Raw genomic sequence first — 22,025 nt, 5'->3', positions numbered from 1 at the left:
AAAAAAAAAAAAAAAAAAAAAAAGCTTGTGTGTAGGGGAATGCCAGGGCCAGGAAGCAGGAGTGGGTGGGTTGGCAGGCATGGGGAGGGGGAGGGAATAGGAGATTTTTCAGAGGGGCAACCAGGAAAGGGGAGAACATTTGAAATGTAAATAAAGAAAATATTTAATAAAAAAAGCTTGTAATGCTTCAAGAAGTCTAGGAATATTATTGTGCCTACAACTTATGCACAATGTTGTTAGGATGAGTGAATGGCTGTCATGGTCCTTGATCCTAGATATGAGCAAGTAGGTAAGAGGTGCTTTTATATAAGGTTAAGTGTGGAAAATCCATTTATACATTCATTTACTACAGGACCTGTTGGGATGGGCTGCCCATATTCCCTTCCAGGTCTGAGACTCATTTTCCCACTTGTCCTGACTGTCAGTTACCTGAGACTTCATTAGGGGATCTGGTGACCTCTTAAGGACTAGTTCTCCAGGGCAGCTTACAGTGACTTGTCCCTGTGGAACTGCAAGGCTGGGTACATCTCCAAAGAGCCATGTTAGCTCTGCTGTGCCTGACACATGTTACCTCTATCTGTCAGTTCTGCTTCGCACTGATTGGATGTGTTTCCTTAAGATCACCAGCTTGAAAATTCTTGAACACAACATCTTTGCTTCACAATCTGGTTCCTAGGAACAATCAATTATGATATCAATCAAATAATACTGAGTACCTGTTTTACATTAAATATGATATTCATATTGGGGCTATATTAGACAACAGGGGGGAAAAGCTCTTGCTAACATGGGTGAGGCTTTATTCTAGTGGGAGATAAGTGGCTCAGCTCAACTATGCATAGATATTACCAAAGAGGGCTTCAGATAGTGATAATGCTATCAAAGACACAAAGCAAGACCTTTGTGTGTGGGGTTCGTGCACATGTCTGTATATTTGTGATCTGTGAAACTCAACTTCAAGAAGTGACAGAGCTTTTCAAAAGCCTTGCAGAACAAGGAGGAGCTGGGATGCTGAGGGCTCATGAAAAGATGCTCAAAGTAAGCACAAAAGGGACTTATTTTGGTAACCCTTAGAATAATTAATGAGGATGAATGATGAGGTGTGCCTCAAAGAGAAAGTTCTATATGAAGTAACTTTTAACTTGGAATCTGGGGAGCACACATCAACTTAAAGCAAATTAAGGCTTCTCATTTGTGTCCTGTTATGCAACTCATATCTTTAAGATCAGTGGATGTTTCAAATAAAAATTCTAGTGTTGTTCTCTAGAAAGTTCAACTTGCTGCACTGTTGAAGATGGAAGACAGTTCTCCTTGCAGAGACGTTGCCTTGCAAGGTTAGGTAGAAGTTGGAAAAGTTCTTTGTTTTAGTCATATCTATTTTCCATTAATTCTAGAAAATAATTATGAAGCAGGCCCTGTTGGTGTTTAATAAAAAATGAGATCATCTCAGAAAGAGATCACAGAACCTTTTTTCTTAAAAATACTACAGAATAAACTGTTCACTTTGCAATGTAAAACTCACTCTGTTTCATCCCCATCAAAGTGTTTTTGAAAGAACATCATTACTCTTTATTAGTTGAATGGTAACAGGATAGTGCTTGACAATCCTAGCCTTTTAGATTTCTCTAACCTTATTATTTCAGCAGTCTTTGCAAATGTGTCACAATATATTTACCTCTGATTTAACAGTGTCCTTTTTATGAGGTAGCTTATAATCAGCTCAACTCTGTAGGCACAGAGGGCTCAAGAGTTCCTATAACATAAAAAGCAACAGGGCAGGATGAATAACTCAGGGAAGACTCTTGGGTGTTCTGAGTTATGAACCTTTTCTGCGGGTGAAGCTAGTTTTCAAACTCCCACCAGGATGTTGAGAGGATGAAAAGTGCAGTTTATCCTCATCTGAACTTTTAGCTCAGGAAGACATAGAAATGTTCTAAGAGTCATGACAGTCCAGTAACTCGCTCTTATAGTGAATGTCCATTGTTTCCGAAGTACCAATGGAAATGAGATTACAGAAAAAAAATGTTAAGTATTTAAAGCCATTGGCAACATGAAGAAGGCATTTCTATGTTAAATGTTGAGATGAATGAGATGAACCAGAGGTTTCTATTTGAGCCAAACTTTTGTGATCTTATGATAAAAGATAAAACTCTTAAGTGGAGTGGGAAAATGGCCTCTGTGATACATCACTGATGGTTGGGGGATGATGTTTGTTCTTGAGGCATGACAGAGAATATCTTGTTTCTGATGAAATGTACGTTTCTCAACAGCTTAAAGGCTGTGTAAGCCTATGAGAATCACAATAGTTAAGGTAATGGTAATATCTCTGTGTTTTCTATGCCCTAGGCACTATGTTCAGTACTTTATACATGTACATGGCCCCATTTCTTCCTCACAGGCTTTCAAGGAGATAGATTATTCATATCATATTTGATTTATATATATTATAAGAAAGCTGTAACAGAGCATTTGAGTTACTGAAGATCCCACAGCTGACAAGTGACAGCTTGTTAGTGATGGTTGAATCTGGAATGTAGGCTTCAAAAGATTGCTATATTATCATTTTTCTTTATCATTCTGAGGCTCAACCTTCTTACTTATAATTCCAGCAGAAGCATAGCTGTGTGTCCCCTTCCCTCCTCTTAACACAACTCTCAGAAAAAGTATGGGTCAAGAAAGCCTTCCAGTTTTCTTCCACTTCCCAGACCAATGTGGGAAGAATATAAAAATAGATTTTGGAAGGTAGATGCCAGTGGAACACTGGAATTAACAATGATTCATTGTCCCAGTTGGGCCTTTCATGTATTGGAGTGATCTGGTGGAATACTAGTTAGGATGTTGTCAACCACTAGTGCTCTGGAAAGGCTGCTCTGAGATGAAAGGCCAAGATGGAGGTTGTCTTCATGGCTCATTTGTAGCAAAGCCTTGAGAAACATACATGGTTTAAATGTTTGTCAGGATGGCTAGAACTAAACGGACCCAAAACCTCATTCTTCTTGTGTGCTGAATAGATTTGTAAGGTACACAAGCAAGTTTAGCCAACAGCATGCTTGGTTGGTTCATGAAACAGTTAGTGGACTGAAAAATGGTATAACAAACCAAGAACAACCATAGACATAACTGGGCACAAGTGTTCCTCAGATTGTTTAGATATTAGTGGCTCTTTCTGAAATCATCTGAAAAATATACCATTCTTGGACTCTGCAAAGCTTCAGGGAAGAGAGTGGGGAGGCCACTCTTCTCCTTGCCAGCAACCTTACATTTTTCTTTTAACAGAGTATTTTGTAGTAAAACTGTCCATTTCCCAGTTCTCTCTCTCTCTCTCTCTCTCTCTCTCTCTCTCTCTCTCTCTTTCTCTCTCTCTCTCTCTTACACACACACACACACACACACACACACACACATCTTACACTGTTGTCCAGAATAACCTGGAACTCACTGTGTAGCCTAGGCTAGCCTTGAACTTGTAACAATCATTTTGCCTCAGCCTCCCAAGTTCTGGAATTACATGGGTGAGCCACCAATCGTGATTCTGTGGTTTTTCTTTAAGAAAAAAAACTTTACTATTTTTTACTTGAAGTTTGATCCACTTTGATGAGCTTATATAACAAAATCATTTCTTTGTGAAAGGGATTTTTTATTAGATTGAGTCTAATATAAATTTCCATGTATCTGAACAATATTAAGTGGAGAGAGAGAGAGAGAGAGAAAGAGAGAGAGAGAGAGACAGAGAGACAGAGAGAGGCAGAGAGACAGAGAGAGACAGAGAGACAGAGAGACAGAGAACACAAAATGTGTATGGTTAAAGCCTAAGAGAGAAGGGAAACTATTATCTTGACCTCTAATACCAGAAAGGATTCATAGGGAACATGCCAGCTGAGACAGACAGGAAATACCCCCAATTCCAATAGACACCTCTTGCTAACACCATTTCCCTGTGAACACACCAGCTGAGCAGACCAGAAAAACACAAAACACACAGCAATTACGCTCTATGAAAACCCAGACATGAAACAATAACCAAGGACTGAAACACCTACCCAATAAAGACAAAATCCAGAAACCAGCAACTAGATCTATAATCACCCAAAAACCAACTGCCAAGACCCCAGCATACAAACCCAATTTAAAACAGGCAAAACAACATATCTCCACTAGAACCAAGCTGTCCTACCACAGCAGGCCCAGAATATTCCAAAACAGTTGAAACACACAGAGAGACATTAAAATACCCTGCGTGAAGATGACAGAGGTTGATAAAAAGAAATTGATAAATCTCTTGAAGAAATCCAAGAAAACACAAATGAATATTAAAAGGAAATGAATAAAATTGTTCAAGACCTGAAAATGGAAATAGAATCAATACAGAAAACAGAAATGGAGGGAATTTATAAATGAAAGATTTATAAATTTGAACAGGAATTTCAGAGACAAGCTTCACCAAGAAGCAAGAGGTAGAAGACAGAATCTTAGGCACTGAAGATATGGTAGAAGAAATAGAGAAAATTTTAAATTTAAAAAAAGTTCTAATACAAAATATCCAGGATATCTGGAATTCTATGAAGAGACAAGATCTAAGAATCATAGGAATGGAGGAAGGATAATTCCAACTCAAAAGCACAGAAAATATTTTCAGCAGAACCATAAGAGAAAATTTTCCTGAACTAAAGAAAGAGATGCCTATAAAGGAACAAGAAGCATGCAGAACACTAAATAGATTCGACCAGAAAAGAAAGTCTCCTTGACCCATAATAACCAAAGCACTAAATATACAGAACAAAGAATATTAAAGGCTGCAAGGGAAAAAGATAAGTAACATATAAAGGCAGACCTATGAGAATTACACATGACTTCTGTCAGGAACCATCTAGGAAGACTAAGGTTAGCAGATGGCCTTCTTGGAGGTGGGCCACTTTTTGCATGAACTAAGATGGGTGAGCTCTGAGAGGCAAGGTCCCAAAGAGACTTCATCTTAGGATTGCTTCTTGCAGCTGATATGCCTTTCTTGTAGTTATTAAATTAATACAATAATCCCAGGGCATTAGCATACCCTACTGAAATTTCCTACAGATCACCAGAAGGATGAACTTTCATGAATTAATGTCGTTTAGGTGGAATTAATGATTTTAGAAATTTTCTGATTTGATTCAAATAATCTTAGAAAGTATTAAGAGATGGCTTTAGTTGTTTTGCTAGAAAGGTATAATGAAGTTAGAATCAAGAATACAATGTGCTGGTTCCTCATAATAGTAAGCAAAGGCTGCTTATTAAGAAATACAATCACATTTTATAATTACACTAAAAAGAGAAATCATCTTGGGACAGATTTGTGTTCAAGAAAAAGCATTCAGGTCCAAGGATGAAGCCACAGGTGTGCACTATGATAAGGCAAGGACATATGAAACTGTTGCTGTGAATTTATAATGAGCTTAGAAAATGAAACACTGCTTTGAACTTAAAATCAACATCCTTTAGTAACTCCTATTTGGTGTAACATTTTATCTATGAGATAATTTTCCAAATAATTTTGTCTAAGAAAGTATAAAAAGCCAGAGAAAAGAAAAGATGATAGGGTTGGCTTGGGGAGCTCTGCTTTATCCATCCATCCATCCATCCATCCATCCATCCATCCATCCATCCACCCATCTAATGCATATATGTATATGTCTGTTTGCTTATATGTACTTTTGTAGGTCTATCTGTATGTATATAAGCATGCATGAACACTTGTGAATTGATTGAGACAGATGGCTGGGCCCAGCCAGAATGTGTGTGTAAAAATGTATGCATGCCTGCTCATACTTGCCTGCGTGAAGGATTTTAATTCTTTTCCTTTACTTCCTCTCTGATTCACAAAGAGTTAACCAGACTAGCCAGCGAGAGGCTTCTGGCTGCCTGGCCAGAGAAGGGAATGCTAGCAATAAATCCTTTACCTAATTTCCAGCTGCTATACAGCATGTGTTAATCACCAAAGCCAGCAATTTTCAGCCACAGAATAAGCAAGAGTGTTAAATCTCCAGAAGCAATCAGCTAATAGCATCCAGTACAGTTAGAGAAAGTTACAAAGACCATCAGTCTTTTGGCCTCAGTTCAATGCTCTATCGTACATCAACATGTTTCCTAAGATTGGGAGGTTCCTGGCAGAGTTTACTCTCAATAGAGACTCTAAAAACTATAAGGGCCTTGAGAGATGAATAGCAGACTCTAAGAGACCACAGATGTCACCCTAGACTACTATCCCAAGCAAAATTTCTATTTACCGTAGATGAAGAAGATAAAATATTCCATGATAAAATCAAATTTAAACAATATCTACCTGCAAATCCAGCCCTAAAGAAAGGGATAGAAGGCCCCTTCTCCAATTTAAGGAGATTAACTACACCCCAAAAACACACATAGGAAATAAATAATCTTACACCAGCAAAGTCATAAATAAGAAGGAAACAACACCCACACCCACAAACACCTCTCTCTCTCTCTCTCTCTTTCTACCCCCTCTCTCTTTCTCTCTCAAACACACATAAACAAACACATACATAACACACCACCACCATCAAAATAGTAAAAATCAAGCAGTCATTGGTCATTGTTATCTCTCAATATCAAAGGTCACAATGTTTTAATAAAAAGACATAGATTAACAGAATAGATGTGAAGACAGAATCCATCTTTCTGCTACATCCAAAAAACACACTTCAACATCAAAGACAGACATTACCTTAGTGTTGGAAAAACATATTGCAAGCAAATGTACCTAAGAAGCCAGCTGGCATAGCTATTTTAATATCCAAACTACATAAAGATCAAACAAAGAGAATTACCTGCCAATTTTTCTTTACAGACATAGAGACAAAAATAATAAAATACTTGTAAACCAAATCCAAGAACACATCAAAAAGATCTTCCATCATGATCAAATAGGCTTCATTTGAGAGATCCAGGGATGTTTCAATACATACAGAAAAAAAATCAATGAGTATAATCTACCACATAAACAAAGAGAAAATAAAACACATGGTCATCTTATTAGATGGAGAAAGGCCTTTGACAAAATCCAAGACACCTTCATGATAAAAGTTCTGGAGCGATTAGGGATACAAGAGAAATACCTAAACATAATAAAGGCAATTTACAACAAGTCTGCAGCCAACATTAAATTAAATGGAGAGAAATTCAAAGCAATTTAACTAAACTCAGAAATAAGAAAGGGTTGTCTACTCTATACATATTCAATATAGAACTTGAAGTCTTAGCTAGAGCAGTAAGACAACTGAAAGAGATAAGGGTATAAAAATCGAAAAGGAAGAAGTCAAAATATCATTAACGCAGATTATATGATAGTATACATAAGTGACTCTAAAAATTCTATCAGGGTAAAAATTCTATCAGGGAACTCCTACAGTTGATAAACAGTTTCAGCAAAGCAGCTAGACACAATATCAATTTCACAAAAATCAGTTGCCTTCCTATATACAAATGACAAATGGCTTGAGAAAGAAATCAAGGAAGCCATACCTTTTTAAATGGCCCCAAGTAATATAAGATATTTTAAGGTATTTCTGCTAAGAAAGTGAAAGATTTGATAAAACTTGGTAAAGACTATGACTAGAAACTTCAAGTCATTGAAGAAGATATCAGAAGATGGAAAGATCTATGCTCATTGATTGGTAGGATAAACATAGTAAAACTTGCCATCCTACCAAAAGCAATCTACAAATTCAAATGCAATCCTGATTAAAATTTTATGCAACTCTTCACAGACCTTGAAAGAACATTTCTCACCTTCTTATGGATGTACAAAAATACCAGGATATCTAAGATAATCCTGAACAATAAAAAATCTGCTGAAGGTTTCATCATTCCCAATTTCAAGTTCTACTGCAAAGCTACAGTAATAAACAGCACCTAGCATTGGCATAAACACAGACACATTGATCAATAGAAGTGAACTGATAACCTATTCATAAATCCACATACAAATTGACAACTGATTTTTGATTTTAAAAAAGGCAGAAATACACAATGGAAACAAGATGCCACCTTCATCAAATAGTGCTGGTCAAACTTGATGTCTGCATGTAGAAAGAATGCAAATAGACTCATATCTACCACCTTGCATAAAACTCAAGTCCAAATTAGTCAAAGACCTAAACATAAAACCAGGTACACTGAAACTGATAGATGAGTAAGTGGGGGATAGCCTTAAATGCATTGGCTCAGGGGAAGACTTCCTGAACAGACCACTGATAGTGCAGATACTAAGATCAACAATTAATGGTTGGGAACTCATGAACCTGAAAGGCTTCTGTGAGGGAAAGGACACTGTCACTTGAACAAAGTAGCAGCCTACAGAGTGGAAAAAATTACCCACTCCATATCTAAGAGAGGACTGATATTCTAAATATATAAAGAACTAAGAAACTAGATATCAAAAATCCAAGTAATCTATTTGTAAAAATTGTAAACAGATCAAAACAGAGAATTTTCAAGAGACAAAACTCAAATGGCTGAGAAACACTTAAATGTTCAACATACTTAGATGTCAGGGAAATGAAAATTAAAATACTTTGAGATTTCATCTTATACCTGTCAGAATGGCAAAGATCAATAACACAAGTGACAGCTCATGCTAGTGAGGAGCAAGGGGAACTCTGGTTTATGGTTGGTGGGAGTAGAAACCCTGTATAACCACTATGGAAATCAATATAGTTGTTCCTCAGAAAATTGGGAATTGATATAACTGAAGGCCCAGCTATACCACTCTTAGGCATATACCCAAAAGACTGCTCCATCCTAGCGGAAGGACAATTGCTCATCTGTGTTCATTGTGACTTTATTTATAATCTCCAGAAACTGAGAATAACCTAGGTGTCTCTCAAGAGAAGAATAGATAAAGAAAAATATGGTACATTTATACCATGGAGTATTACTCTGTTGTTAAAAAAAATAACATCATGATATTTGCAGGCAAATGGACGAAATTAGGAAAAAAATCATCCTGAGTAAAGTAACCCAGACCCAGCAAGAGAAATATGGTATGTATTCACTTATAAGTGGATATTAACTATTAAGTAAATGATTACTAAGCTACAATCTTTAGATCCAGAGAGATTTGTAGAAGGGTCAAGGTGGGTGCACACATGGATATTCCTGGGAGGGAGAAATAGAATAGATTTTATGGGTGGACTTGGGGGCTGGTAAGGACAGAAACTGGAGATGCGAAGCAGGAGGGGTGATAGGGTAGAGGATGAGAAAGTGGGAAGAGAAACTTGAAGCTGAGGTGCATTTGATGGATGATATGGAAACCTAGTGCAGTGGAAACTTCCTAAAAATATATGAAGGTGATCATCATGAGGTCTCCTAATAATGGGGGATATGGAGTCCCAACTGGCCAGCTCTTGTCACCAAAGGAGACTTCCAGTACTGGGACTGAGGTGCATTCAATTAAATTATTAGCCAAGGGGGTCCAATGGAAATCCCAAACAATACAGATTGTTGCTAAGAAAATGGATTACTCTCCCCAAACTAACAGCAGGGTCCCATTGTTGAAGACAATATCCACACAACTCACAGAACATGGAGAGTTGAGATGGTGCCTACACGAAGTCTTCACACCTATGTTCTAATACCTTTGGTGTGAGAAGGTACTCTGTTAGCTACCAAAAGAGAAACATAAACGCTAATCCAGCCACAAAACTTTGGACCTACAATCTGTCCTGCCTGCAAAATATGATAGTCCAATGGTGGCACAGAAGTTGTGGGAATAACCAATCAATGTCGGATTTGACTTCAGGTCCATTTTATGTGATAGAACCCATACCTGACACTGCTAGGTTACTAAGAACCAGAGAGTAGATAGCTCAAAGATCTAGGATAAGCCAAACATTATTGTTTTAAAAAATAAATCATATAATAATTAATAAAATAGGAATAAAATAATTCCTATTAATATTCTGCTATGCTTATAGAACAGTGCCTTATTCAGTCATCATCACAGAATATACCCGGCTGCATATGGCAATAGAGAGAGACCCACAGCCAGAAGCTATGGAGAGTCTAAATGAAGTATCTTCATCAAATCTCACTCCTCAGAGCTTAGGAAACCCGAGAAGAGGAGTTGAAAACCATCCAGTGGAAAAAGACAACATTTTCAACAAATGGTGCTGCTGGTTCAACTGTTAGCATGTAGAAGAATGCACATCAATCCATTCTTATCTCCTATGCAAAGCTCAAGTTCAAGTGGATCAAGGACCTCCACATAAAACCAGATACACTGAATCTAATAGAAGAGAAAGTGGGGAAGAGCCTCGAACACATGGGCACAGGGGAAAAGTTCCTGAACAGAACATTAATGGCTTATGCTTTAAGATCAACAATAGACAAATGGGACTTCATAAAATTGCAAAGCTTCTGTAAGGCAAAGGATTGTCAATAGGACAAAAACAACAATCAACAGATTAGGAAAAGATCCTTACCAATCCTACATCCAATAGATGGCTAATATCCAATATTTACAAAGAACTCAAGAAGTTAAGACTCCAGACAATCAAATAACCCTATTAAAATGGGCTACAGAGCTAAACAAAGAATTCTCAACTGAGAAATACCAAATGTCCAAGAAGCCCCTAGAGAAATGTTCAACATCCTTAGTTATCAGAGAAATGAAAATAAAAACTACCCTGAGATTCCACCTCACACCAGTCAAAATGGCTAAAATCAAAACCTCAGGTGACAGGAGATGCTGCAAGGATGTGGTGAAAGAAGGATACTCCTCCATTGTTGGTGGGATTCCAAACTGGTACAACCACTCTGGAAATCAGTCTGGCAGGTTTCTCAGAAAATTGGACATAGTATTCCCCAAGGACGCAGCTATACCACTCCTGGACATATACCCAAAAGATGCTCCAACAATATAATAAGGACACATGCTCCATTATGTTCATAGCAGTCTTACTTATAATAGCTCAAAGCTGGAAAGAACCTAGATGTCCTTCAACAGAGAAATGTATACAGAAAGTGTGTTACATTTGCACAATAGAGTACTACTCAGCTATTGAAAACAATGACTTCATGAAATACTTAGGCAAATGGATGGAAGTAGAAAATATCATCTTGAGTGAGGTAACCCAGTCACAAAAGAACACACAACTCATGCACTCACTGATAAGTGGATATTAGCTCAAAAGCTCGGAATACCCAAGATACAATTCACAGACCACATGAAGCTTAAGAAGAAGGAAGACCAAAGTGTGAGTGCTTTGGTCCTTCTTAGAAAGGGGAACAAAATACTCACAGAAGGAAACATAAAGACAAAGTGTGGAGCAGAGACTGAAGGAAAGGCCATCCAGAGACTGCCCCTCCTGGGGCTCCATCCCATATACAGTCAACAAATCCAGACAGTATTGTGGATGCCAAAAATGCTTGCTGACAGTAGCCTGATACAGCTGTCTCTAGAGAGGCTCTGCCAGAGCCTGACAAATACAGATGCGGATCGTTGCAGCCAACCATTGGATTGAGCACAGAGTCATCAACAGCAGAGTTAGAGAAAGGACTGAAGGAGCTGAAGGGGTTTGCAACCCCATAGGAAGAACAACAATATCAACCAAGCATACCCCTCCCCAGACCCCCAGAGCTCCCGGGACTAAACCACTAACCAAGGAGTATGCATGGAGGGATCCATGGCTCCAGCTGCAAATGTAGCAGGGGATGGCCTTGTAGGGAATCAGTGGGAGGAGAGGCCCTTGGTCCTGTGAAGGCTTGATGCCCCAGTGTAGGGGAATGCTCGGGCAGGGAGGAGGAATTGTATGGGTGGGTGGGGGAACAGCTTCATAGAAACAGCCGGTGGGGGGGAAGGGGGATGGGAGGTTCTGGAGCAGGGGGGGAAATCTGGAAAGTGGATAACATTTGAAATGTAAATACAGAAAATATCCAATAAAAAATAATGAATGTAAGAGCCAGAGGGCATGGAGGACACCAGTAGAACAAGGCCTTGTTAATAATACGGGCAAGGTGCCTATGACCTCACAGAGACTGGAGCAGTAAGCACAGACATACATGGTTCTTCACCAGGTCCTTTGTGTATATATTACAACTTTCAGTTTAGTATTTCCACAGGACCCCTGAGTGTGAAAATGAGGATGTCTCTGATGCTTGTGCCAGCTCTTGGGACACTTTTCCTCTCATTGGGTTGACATTTCCCACTTTGACATGATGTTTTTCACTTCATCTTATTTTATCTTATTTTGTTGTGTTTGGTAATTATCTCTAAGAGACAGAAAGGGAGTGAATCCAGGGGGGAAGGGAGGTAGAGAGGAGCTGGGAGGATTAGACTGGGAGGAAGTTACAATCCGGATGTGATATGTGATAAAATAATTTGTTTCCAGTGAAAGAAAAGCACTTTTAAATGCAAAGCAGAAAAACGGAATTTCTAATTTTGTAAAGTGATAGGAAAGATTTTCCAAGGTGGTGCTACTGAAGTGTAGTACAGAAGCCATCCCGAAGGAGTGATTAGAACACAGGGCATAAAACCATACATAGAGTTCTGGTAGCACAGATAGTGGGCTGGGGGTGCCAATGCTTCTCACTAATAACCACTCTGCCTGTGAGATTACAAGGGAGGGACTCTGTTACTTTTCTCACTTCTCTCTCTTTTTATTTTTTATTTTTGAGACAGGGTTTCACGTGCTAGCTCAGGCTGGCAATCCTCCCACATCCCAATTCTTCCTGTTATAGTATAAATGGTCTAAGTTACCATGCTGGCTTCCATTACTTTGTATTATTGCTTTATTCCCTTTCTATTTTTTACAACACTAAGACTCAGACTCCAGATAAACACTCTGACTCAGCTATGTCCTCAGGTCTGAGGAAGGAGTTCTGAAGATTCTTCAATCCCATTCAAGATTGCAAAAGGACTCAGTAAAAATGAATGGAGAGGACGGGTATTTTAGATGGAAGAGTTGGAATAGAAGGGAAGTTCCTGAGTAGCAAGTAGAAAATCTGAACAAACCCAGGCCTTCCCTAGAAGTAAGATGCAGATTTAAGGCCCGGAATTAAGGCTAACTTTAAGCAAAGTCCACAGAGACAGGAGGATGATGTCAATGAAATAAGGAGCAGAATGTGTGGGGACAGTGGGAAGGGCTCATACCCTCTGTACACCACTGTGACAAAAGGTTCCCTTGGCAGAAGTGACACACAGAAGGTGTCAGGAAGGGGAGCTGGCTTCAATCTCAGAATAAAATGTCCCTATGGTTTTCAATCTTCAGTGTTAGTTTACTGAACCTGCAGGTAAGAAAGATATTTGAAATTCCAGCAGGAAAATAATGGATGTGATTTTTTTCAGGGGACAGTTAAGCTACTAGCATAATCCAAATAGATAGGATGATAAGGTATGTTACTTCAACCAAATGCATAGCAATGCATTTAAAGAGTTATAGGGTCCTTTTCATACATTAGAGAAATATATGTTAAGAGAATATTTCAGCACATTGCTTAAAAGATCAGGATCTAGGAAATGTCGAACACATACATAAAACATGGAATATATTTTCTCAACATTTGATTGAAGAACATTGACATGAAGACATCAGGTCTGTACAGGCATTGATAAAAAGTTCCCTTGAGGAAAGTGAGAAAGTTAACTTGATGAATCTGAACCCTCCAAAGTGAATCTAAGAAATCTGCAGAAAAGAGAGCTGTAGCTTTGGGAGATAAGAGATGAGAAGTGAATGTCTCCTTTTGAAATCTAAGGTCCTCACACCTCTTCTTGGGGACTACGACCTTCCTGCACAAACTTTTCACCCAGGAGTTGGCTTGTCTAGTTCTTAGATGACTATTAAAAAAAAGTAGTTAACCAGATCAAGGTGGAGAAACCCACATTGCCTCTTCTTTAGATTGAGCAAGGGGATGACAGAGGTCATCTCCAACTTTGATTTGTATTATAGGAATCATCCGAGCATCCCCTTAAAAGGAAGACTCAGATTTAGTCTGTGTGCTTTGTCAGATGAGGTGGCCCTGGACTCCTAGCAGCTGAGAGTCTGCATTTCTAATGAACAACCAGTGATGTAAGAGCTGGGGGTCCTCAGACATCTATCTCAAAGTATAAGAACAGGCCACATGGCTGAAGTGGAAACTTGAGGGTTCTTTGGAAATTCAATTAGATGGTGTTTTGATGGGGCAAACATGTGAAGGAATGTTTTGGTAAAGTGGATACAGGTGTGAAAGTCTAAGGCCGACTCATATAGAAATGTTTCACTGAAGCAGACACAGGAGAGAGGATGTTCTGCTAAAGTAAGCACGTGAAAAGACACCTGACGAAGGATTCTTTGCTAACCACATGCATGTATTGGTTTGCCTTACATTTTGTAGTTGAGCTGCATGTGTTGGGAATCCATAGAGAGAAACATCCCCCAAAACGTCTGGTGATGTACTACAGTTTCTTGCTGCTTCCTTGGACTCGGGCTGATTGGATGCACATGCCACGGCAAGATACTTCATGTTTGGAGTGTATAAATAGGACTCTATGGAGTGATGGAGACAGAGCTTGCCTTGCTGCTACAGCTAGCTTTGCAACACTTGTGGGTCTCAAGTCTTCGCTGAACTTCACTTTTCTGAGAGAGGCACAGTCCAGAACTTCTGATGTCTCTCCAGATCCCTCCTGCTGACTCAAGCCAAGGCTGAGACCTGGCTATCTCTGTTACATCATGTCACTACTGTTGCTAACCTGACTCTATTGAATGGGACTGCTGGTGTATCTGTGATATGTTTGCAAGTGTATCAAGCTGCCGCTGCTAACCTGTGAACGGAACTGCTGATTTCTAGACAACATAGACAGGAGTTGCTCCAAAGAACCTTTCTAAACAGGTCCATTTCCCCTGTATCCTTTCTTTTCAACTATCTCTGGTGGGTAGTGGGCTAAAGGGAGGTTAACGTGTTTAAGACCCATCCTTAAAAATAGGATTTGAGAAAAATTAAAGTTACACATGTTATCAACACAGAAAAAACATGGATGTGTCGAAAATATGACAAGTGATTGTGGCTTGAGTTTGGGTAACAGAGAGGAGAGGAGGGGAGGGCAAAAATGGATGGGGAGGGATATAAATTTGAAAATCTATAGGGAGACAATTTGCTTTTGTTGGAGGTTCAGGATTTTATTAAGAGATAGAAAACAAATAGGAAGGACAGGAAGAGGGGAACATTTAGCATTTCAAGAATGAGAGCATCACCCCAGGGTGTTGGTGCCTCTCTAATCTATCTTTGCTGGACAGCTTCCAATACCCTCTGTTCTTTCTAATTTCCTATATGTACATGTCTTATTTCCTTGAGATGTCCATTTTATTTGGTATGTTTTTCTGAGACAGAGTCTAGTCTCACTATATATCCTAGACCAGTCTTGAACTTATGGCTCTCCTGTCTTCAGGCCCCAGACATCCAGATTATTGGCAAGAGCTACCAGGCTCGTGGTCATTCCCCTCTTCTGTCACTAACATTTTTTGTAGTTACAAGTGTTTATGTTTTGAAATACAAAGAGGATCTGTGGGTTCATTTTGTTCTTTCCAATGCTATTAGCATCTAGCCCAACACAGTCCATGGCGTAAGGCATATTTGGTGAGCATTTTAGATGAAAAGATGAGACCATGTTGTTATGAACCTAGATTATCTGGAACTTTCAGACCAGATATAAAACCCAATTGTTAGGAAATCTAGTCTCAAAGCCATCAGAAAATATTAACATAGTAAACTGAAGGGTAAAGAAGATGCAACAAAGAATGGATATGTTTGTTTCATCAAATGTAATCAACTTAATATGAGAGAAAACACAGATTCAGCCAAGACACGTGAAACCACTAGATAATAATAAAAATGAATTTCCCTTAAATACCTGCTGTGTGCAAGGTGTGGACAAAACTCATATCTTATTGCATCCTTCTCTCTCTTTCTTCCTTCCTTTCTTTCTTTCTTTCTTTCTTTCTTTCTTTCTTTCTTTCTTTCTTTCTTTCTTCTCTCTCTCTCTCTCTCTCTCTCTCTCTCTCTCTCTCTCTCTCTCTCTCTCTCTTTTGGTTTTTCAAGACAGGGTTTCCTTATGTAGCCCTGGCTCTCCTGGAAATCACTCTGCAGAGCAAGCTGGCCTTAAACTCAGAAATCCACCTGCCTCTGCCTCCCAAGTGCTGGGATTAAAGGCATGTGCCACCACGGCCTGGCTTATTGAATCTTTATAAAAACATTATTAGGTGGATATCAGCACATAGGAATTGTGTTTTTACAAGTTAATTATTTTCTTAGGTTGTTAATGTGATAAAAAGAATTGAGTTCAGGTTGCAGTCCACCATCCATGAGCTCCTTGAAGTCAAATTCTGCCATCTATGGCAGCTTGTAGTACCAGCAGGGTATAATGGTCTGTTCCACTGTGGCTGCATCCCAAACATTGTTGGGTTTTTGTTTAACATATAATATGTACTGAGAAATAATTATTGAGGGAATGAGTGGCCTGAACACTGCCCAGTTGGAAATTATATGTCCTTCCTATGTATTATACTGTATGGATTAAGAAATATAGGAAAGATGATTTCTGTCTAATCTTGTATGTTCTGAAATTCTTGTGTCAAGTTGGAAAATGCTTCTCAGCCATTGCTCAGTATCCCTTTTACTGGTATGCAAGGAGTCTATTTTAAAAAAGTGTTTTTGAGAACTTAATACTTGAGCATTGCATCTGTATCATTTCCACACTTTGCCCCTCCAACTCTTCTCCTATATCCTCCACCTGGAGGTGTAAGATGAAAAAATCTTTTCCTCCTTCAAGTCATAGTCTTTATCACAGCAACAGACACCTAACTAGGGCACACACACGTACACACACACACACACACACACACACACACACACACACACACACACGTATACCCTGTTGAGTCCACTTCGCATTGCTCATATGTTTCTATGTCCTAGGATGACCACTCATAATTGGACCACCTATGTGGGAGCTTTTCCCTGGAGGAAACTGATTCTCCATCTTTCAGCATCTTTTTTCTTTTTAAAGTTTTTATTGGTTCGTTGTGAACTTCGCATCATGGACCCAATTCCAACTCATCTATCCCTTCCTTTATATCTGTCCTCCACCCTTGCAATCTCCCCCATAACAGATTTAAAAATCTCATTGTGGAAGGTGTAGTGTGTCACAGTGTGTACCACAGTACATCCTTTTGTCCATACTTCTTTGCTTGAAAATGTTCATTGCAATGACTCGTTGGTCTGGTATGAGATCTCTGGCTTCTGCTACACTATTAACACTGGAACCTCACTGGGACTCCTCTCAGATATCCGGTTGTTTCCCTGTGTCACAGAGATCCTGTAGTTTTGGATCTGAAGAACTAGCCACTTCACGAATTCCAGCAGTTGATTGATGGGGTAGATATTGGGGTGGGCCAATTCAATGTCCTGAATCTGTGCCTGAGAGGTATCTGAGCTAGTCAGCCGATTCTCTCCTCACTCTCATGCACTTGGAGATGGCTCACTCATAGCCCTTGCAACCAGGGCCTGTTCTATACTGCTGCCAAGGTGGCAAGGAGTGAGGGGAAGTGAGGATGTCTCTCCTTGGCCCATTCTGGCACTTGGCAAATGAGAGGCAGTGCCAGCTCTCTCACAACACTCACCATTAGGGTCAGTTCTACTGTACTGCCCAGGTGAGGTACAGGTTCTGTTCTCCTGAGTGCTCAAGCATATGAGGGTCAGGGCCAGCTCACCTGCTCTTATGACCCCACCGGGGCCAACTCTCCAGCCAGCCTCCTGTGGCAAGGACAAAAAGGAAGGGAGGGGATCTCTACCTTACCAATGTCACCTCACAGTAGACAAAAGGCAAGGATGACTCTCCCATGCTCATGCCTTCTGGGCCAACTCATGCATAACCCTTACATCCCAGGTTAGCTCTACTGTGCTGCCCAGGTGAGCTGCAGGGTCTGGTATTCCAAATGCTATGGCTGGTGAAGAGCAGGATCAGCCCTCCTGCTCTCATAATCCCAGGACCAGCTCTCTTAGCTGCTTCAGGTGTGTGTGTTTGCATGTGTGTCTGTGTGCATGTTATCTCTCTCTCATTCACACTACCACAGGGAGATAAGTGGTAGAGCCAAATCCCCTACATTCACATCTTTGAGGAGGCTCACCCACGGCTCCCGGAATGTGAGGGGCCGATCTCCCAAATACTGCAGCTGGTTAGGGGCTAGGTCAGCCATTAGGGCCAGCTTTCCCATGATTTCCACATAAGAGGTGGGGCCAGTTCTGCACAGCCCTCAGCTATCAACATGTCTCCCATGGTAGTCCAGACTGAGGACATCCACCTAGCCTTTTGTGGTAACAGATCCTTGCTGCTGCAGAGCCACAGACCCAGACATGGCCCCCAGTGTCAGCCCAGGCAATGGACTCCCCCCCCCCAATTGGTCCCAGGTGGCATCACCAGCTACTCATTTCAGACTGTTCTTCATTACCCTCAAGTCTCTCTTCTTTGTGCCAACATCCTTCTGTTTCTCTTTTTCTTCCATTTCTTACTTGCTCCTTTTAGTGATGCTTGGGGTCTCTGAGTGCCTGGAGTCATTTCGGAAGTGATCTCGGAGTGCTATGTCCCACTCATGCATTGTGGCGCCAGGCAGGGGTCATCTTGAGCATGGTCTGTCTCTCCAAGGCTGGGGAGGTGCTGGACTGGTGTTCATCTTAGGGTAGCTCCCTGTCCTAACCCCATGATGCCTGTCTGGTGGGTGTCTCAGGCTCACTCCTCTTCCAGCCTAATTGAGTGGCCATAAGTCTTAGGTTTACTTCTGCCATGGGTCTGCAGTCTTGGGTGGGGTTCTACTAGTCTCAGTCTTGATTCCAGTCCAGGGAACCTGACCAGGCCTACCTTGCACCAGAGTAATGGTTGACTCAGGCTAGCTCCTTGTCTGGGTCCCATAGCACCAGACTGGTGGTGGTTTTTGGTTCAATTTTTCCAGGGAATGTTAAACTACTAACCATTCAGATATCCATAGGTCAGGAAACTGAGCATAGACATAGCCTCTCTTCTCTCTGTCACCTACGGAAGGACATGTGACACAGTAGCCACTCTTGCAAAGCCTCTAGGGATAATCAGAGAGCTTTTTGAGATGGATTTTCTTTTTTTTTTTAAATATTTACCTATTATTTATTATAAGTACACTGTAGCTGTCCTCAGACGCACCAGAAGAGGGTGTTAGATCTCATTATGGGTGGTTATGAGCCACCATGTGGTTGCTGGGACTTGAACTCATGATCTTTGGAAGAGCAATCAGTACTCTTACCCGCTGAGCCATCTCACCAGCCAGAGATGGATTTTCTTAAAAGCATCCACTAAGAAATTTAAATCCCACAGTCTTACTGAAAATGTGATATATATATACATATATATACATACATATATACACACACATATATGTATATATACACATATACATATATAATTTCTGTTATTTATACACATTAAGAGTAAAATGTTTACTTTTATTTTATTTTATTTTTTAGTTGTATTGCCCTATAAAGCACATGTTGACTGAAAGGGTGAATGTCATGAGTTACATGAGAGTAAACAAACATTTAAAATGAACTTTGTAGGCCTGGAGAGATGGCTCAGCAGTTAAGGACACATTGCTTTTGCAGAAAATCTGGGTTTAGTTTCAGCAACCACGCAAAGGCTTACAGCCATCTGAACTCCAGTTCCAGGGGATCTGATGTCCTCTTTTGGCCTCCATAGGCACCACAGAGTCAAGAAGTGCACTTATCTACATGCAGATAACATACTCATACATACAAATAAACATAAACAAATCATTAAAATGAGCTCTGTCTACAATTTTAGTGATTTGTGATGCAACAAAGATTGCCATATATCTTCTTACCTCCATCCATTCTTTCCTTTTAAAAGTATCTGATGGTAAATATGTATCAAAGCACATTGCTATTTATTTGGTTGAAGAACTGGTGCAACATCCTTCAGTGGACTGAGCTCAGAGGCAGGGAGTTGAGTGACTCCATGTCTTTACCTCTATTTGGCCACCTGACCATAGAGCCAGTGAATTATAAGCAGTGTGTGAGAGAGATGAATGTCCCCATTATCCTACCATAGTTTGAAAAGTGTAGTACACAAGAGGTACTGATACGAATCCTATTTCCATTACATTTTAAATTATTAATCATTAGTTATATGATGAATTTATGTTTATCAGGCTCTACTCCTTAAATAGTGTTTTCAGGATTTCTCCTTCCTCCCTTTGTATTCACAACATAATTATGGTGAGCCACTTTAAATGCTTGGTAGATGTGCAGACAAGAAATGAAACAACATTGACTGTTTAGTGTGTGCTACAAAACATGGTAACTGTAGAAGTCCATTAACTTCTTCTTTATGACTTAGTGCCAGTATATTTTGAATTTGAAGTAAGGAGGATTCTCAATTAGGAGATATCATTAAATACTGGAGTACTCAGGAGGTAATGTGAAATAGTCAAACAGAGGGAAAATAAGATTTAATAAAGTCAGAGAAGATGGAAATCACTTCTTTCGATTCAAGAGTGAAGCAAGGAAGTGTTTGAGACTTCACTTAGGGTGACTATTGATTGTCTGGGAAAAGAAAGGTCTCAAGGTCAAACTACCTGTCAGAAGAAAACCTCAGACATAGGCCTTGGGAGAATAAATTTCAGCCAGCCAAGATGATGATGATTTGGCTAGGGCAATCATCCACTGGTACAGGAAACCTGGAAGACTTGTCACCTGCAGGCTTGGCATGAAAGCCATCAATCACTGGGCTTAAAAACTCAGGGTAAGAAGTGATGTCTGGAATTGGGCTTTCTTAAGTTTTTGTGTGTGTTTGCTAGGAAATTGATTGCACAGCCTTTAATAGTGGCAACCAGCAGAATGACTCACAACAAAATATGAAATTGGGCAATAAAATTGTAGAACTCTTAGAGATTTGAAATGAAATAACAAAACACACAAAAACAAGGACAGAGTTTTGTTGCCTTGTAAAGTTGGATCAAGAGAAACCATTTTACAGAATCCAGAGTTTTGCCTAATTTAAGATTATGTAAACACAGAAGAAATCTCTCTCCCAAGGCATGAATTATGAAAAACAAAAAATTGTTAAATATGCCGAGTGGAGCATTCCCATAGCAGCCATTGTTAGTGTGTAAGGAAAGCTATTCTCTGCAGCCTCCGTAGCCAGATCCACAGTCTGTGCAGAGAGGCTGAGTCCTCTGCTCCTAGGACTGAGCTAGCCTCTTTGTGAGTTAGGCATGCACTCCTCAGTTATGTTTTCATTTTCCAGCAGCCTTTGCAAGTAGGCGATCATGTGACTTGGTTATGACAGGTAACCTGTCATCGCAAATTTGCTTGATAGAATCTGTAAAAGATTTTCCTGCTCAAATACAAACGCAAGGAGAAAAAGACACCCTCCCTCCCTTACACTGCTCTGCTGGGAATGACGTGGAGATGTGCTACTTGGTTTGTGATCCTGAGGTGACACAGTAGAAGACAGAGCTAAGCTTCTTTCTCATCAAGCCTAGCTTCTTTTGGAGGTATTTATTCTGATTCTTAATCATGCATGAGGATTATGAACAAGATGAAGTGCGTCCAATGTTCCGGGGGGAATAGAATATGAAGCATTCCACCTGGAGAAGTAGGGAGCTTCTTTTTTGACATCAGGGCAGGGTGTTTGGTGCTGACTCACTTCCAGCCAGATAACAAAAGTATTGAGTGTGCTCCTCTGAGGCCCCTTGACTGAGGATTTATGTTGAGGCACCCTTTGGTCATCCTTTGACACTAAACATAAACACATTCTTGAGGAAAAGGAAGAGACTAAGAATAACAAACATGTCTCCCTGAGCTATTTTACTCCCGAAGTCTACCCACATCAATCCCCACCTAGGTCTCACCCAATCCTACTAGTTTAGTAGCAAATGAATAGACAGAGAAGTGAAACTATTTGAACTCATTCAATCTCACCAATCTTTCAACACATGATTAGTCTTTGGAATCTT

At 40.0% G+C, this 22,025-nt stretch overlaps 1 non-coding gene across 1 annotated transcript; it reads right to left on the bottom strand.

Annotated features, from left to right (window-relative positions):
* Positions 1–18,973: 18,973 nt before the first annotated feature.
* On the bottom strand, positions 18,974–19,105 carry LOC116104357. Its single transcript, XR_004123862.1, has one exon. It is a non-coding gene; the product is annotated as a small nucleolar RNA SNORA17 (small nucleolar RNA).
* Between the last annotated feature and the right edge of the window lie 2,920 nt (positions 19,106–22,025).

Source organism: Mastomys coucha, unplaced genomic scaffold, assembly GCF_008632895.1.
Source record: "Mastomys coucha isolate ucsf_1 unplaced genomic scaffold, UCSF_Mcou_1 pScaffold21, whole genome shotgun sequence".
Lineage (NCBI taxonomy): Eukaryota > Metazoa > Chordata > Mammalia > Rodentia > Muridae > Mastomys > Mastomys coucha.
The sequence above is the reverse complement of the archived record's forward strand: the minus strand, read 5'-3'. Positions and strand labels throughout refer to the sequence as shown.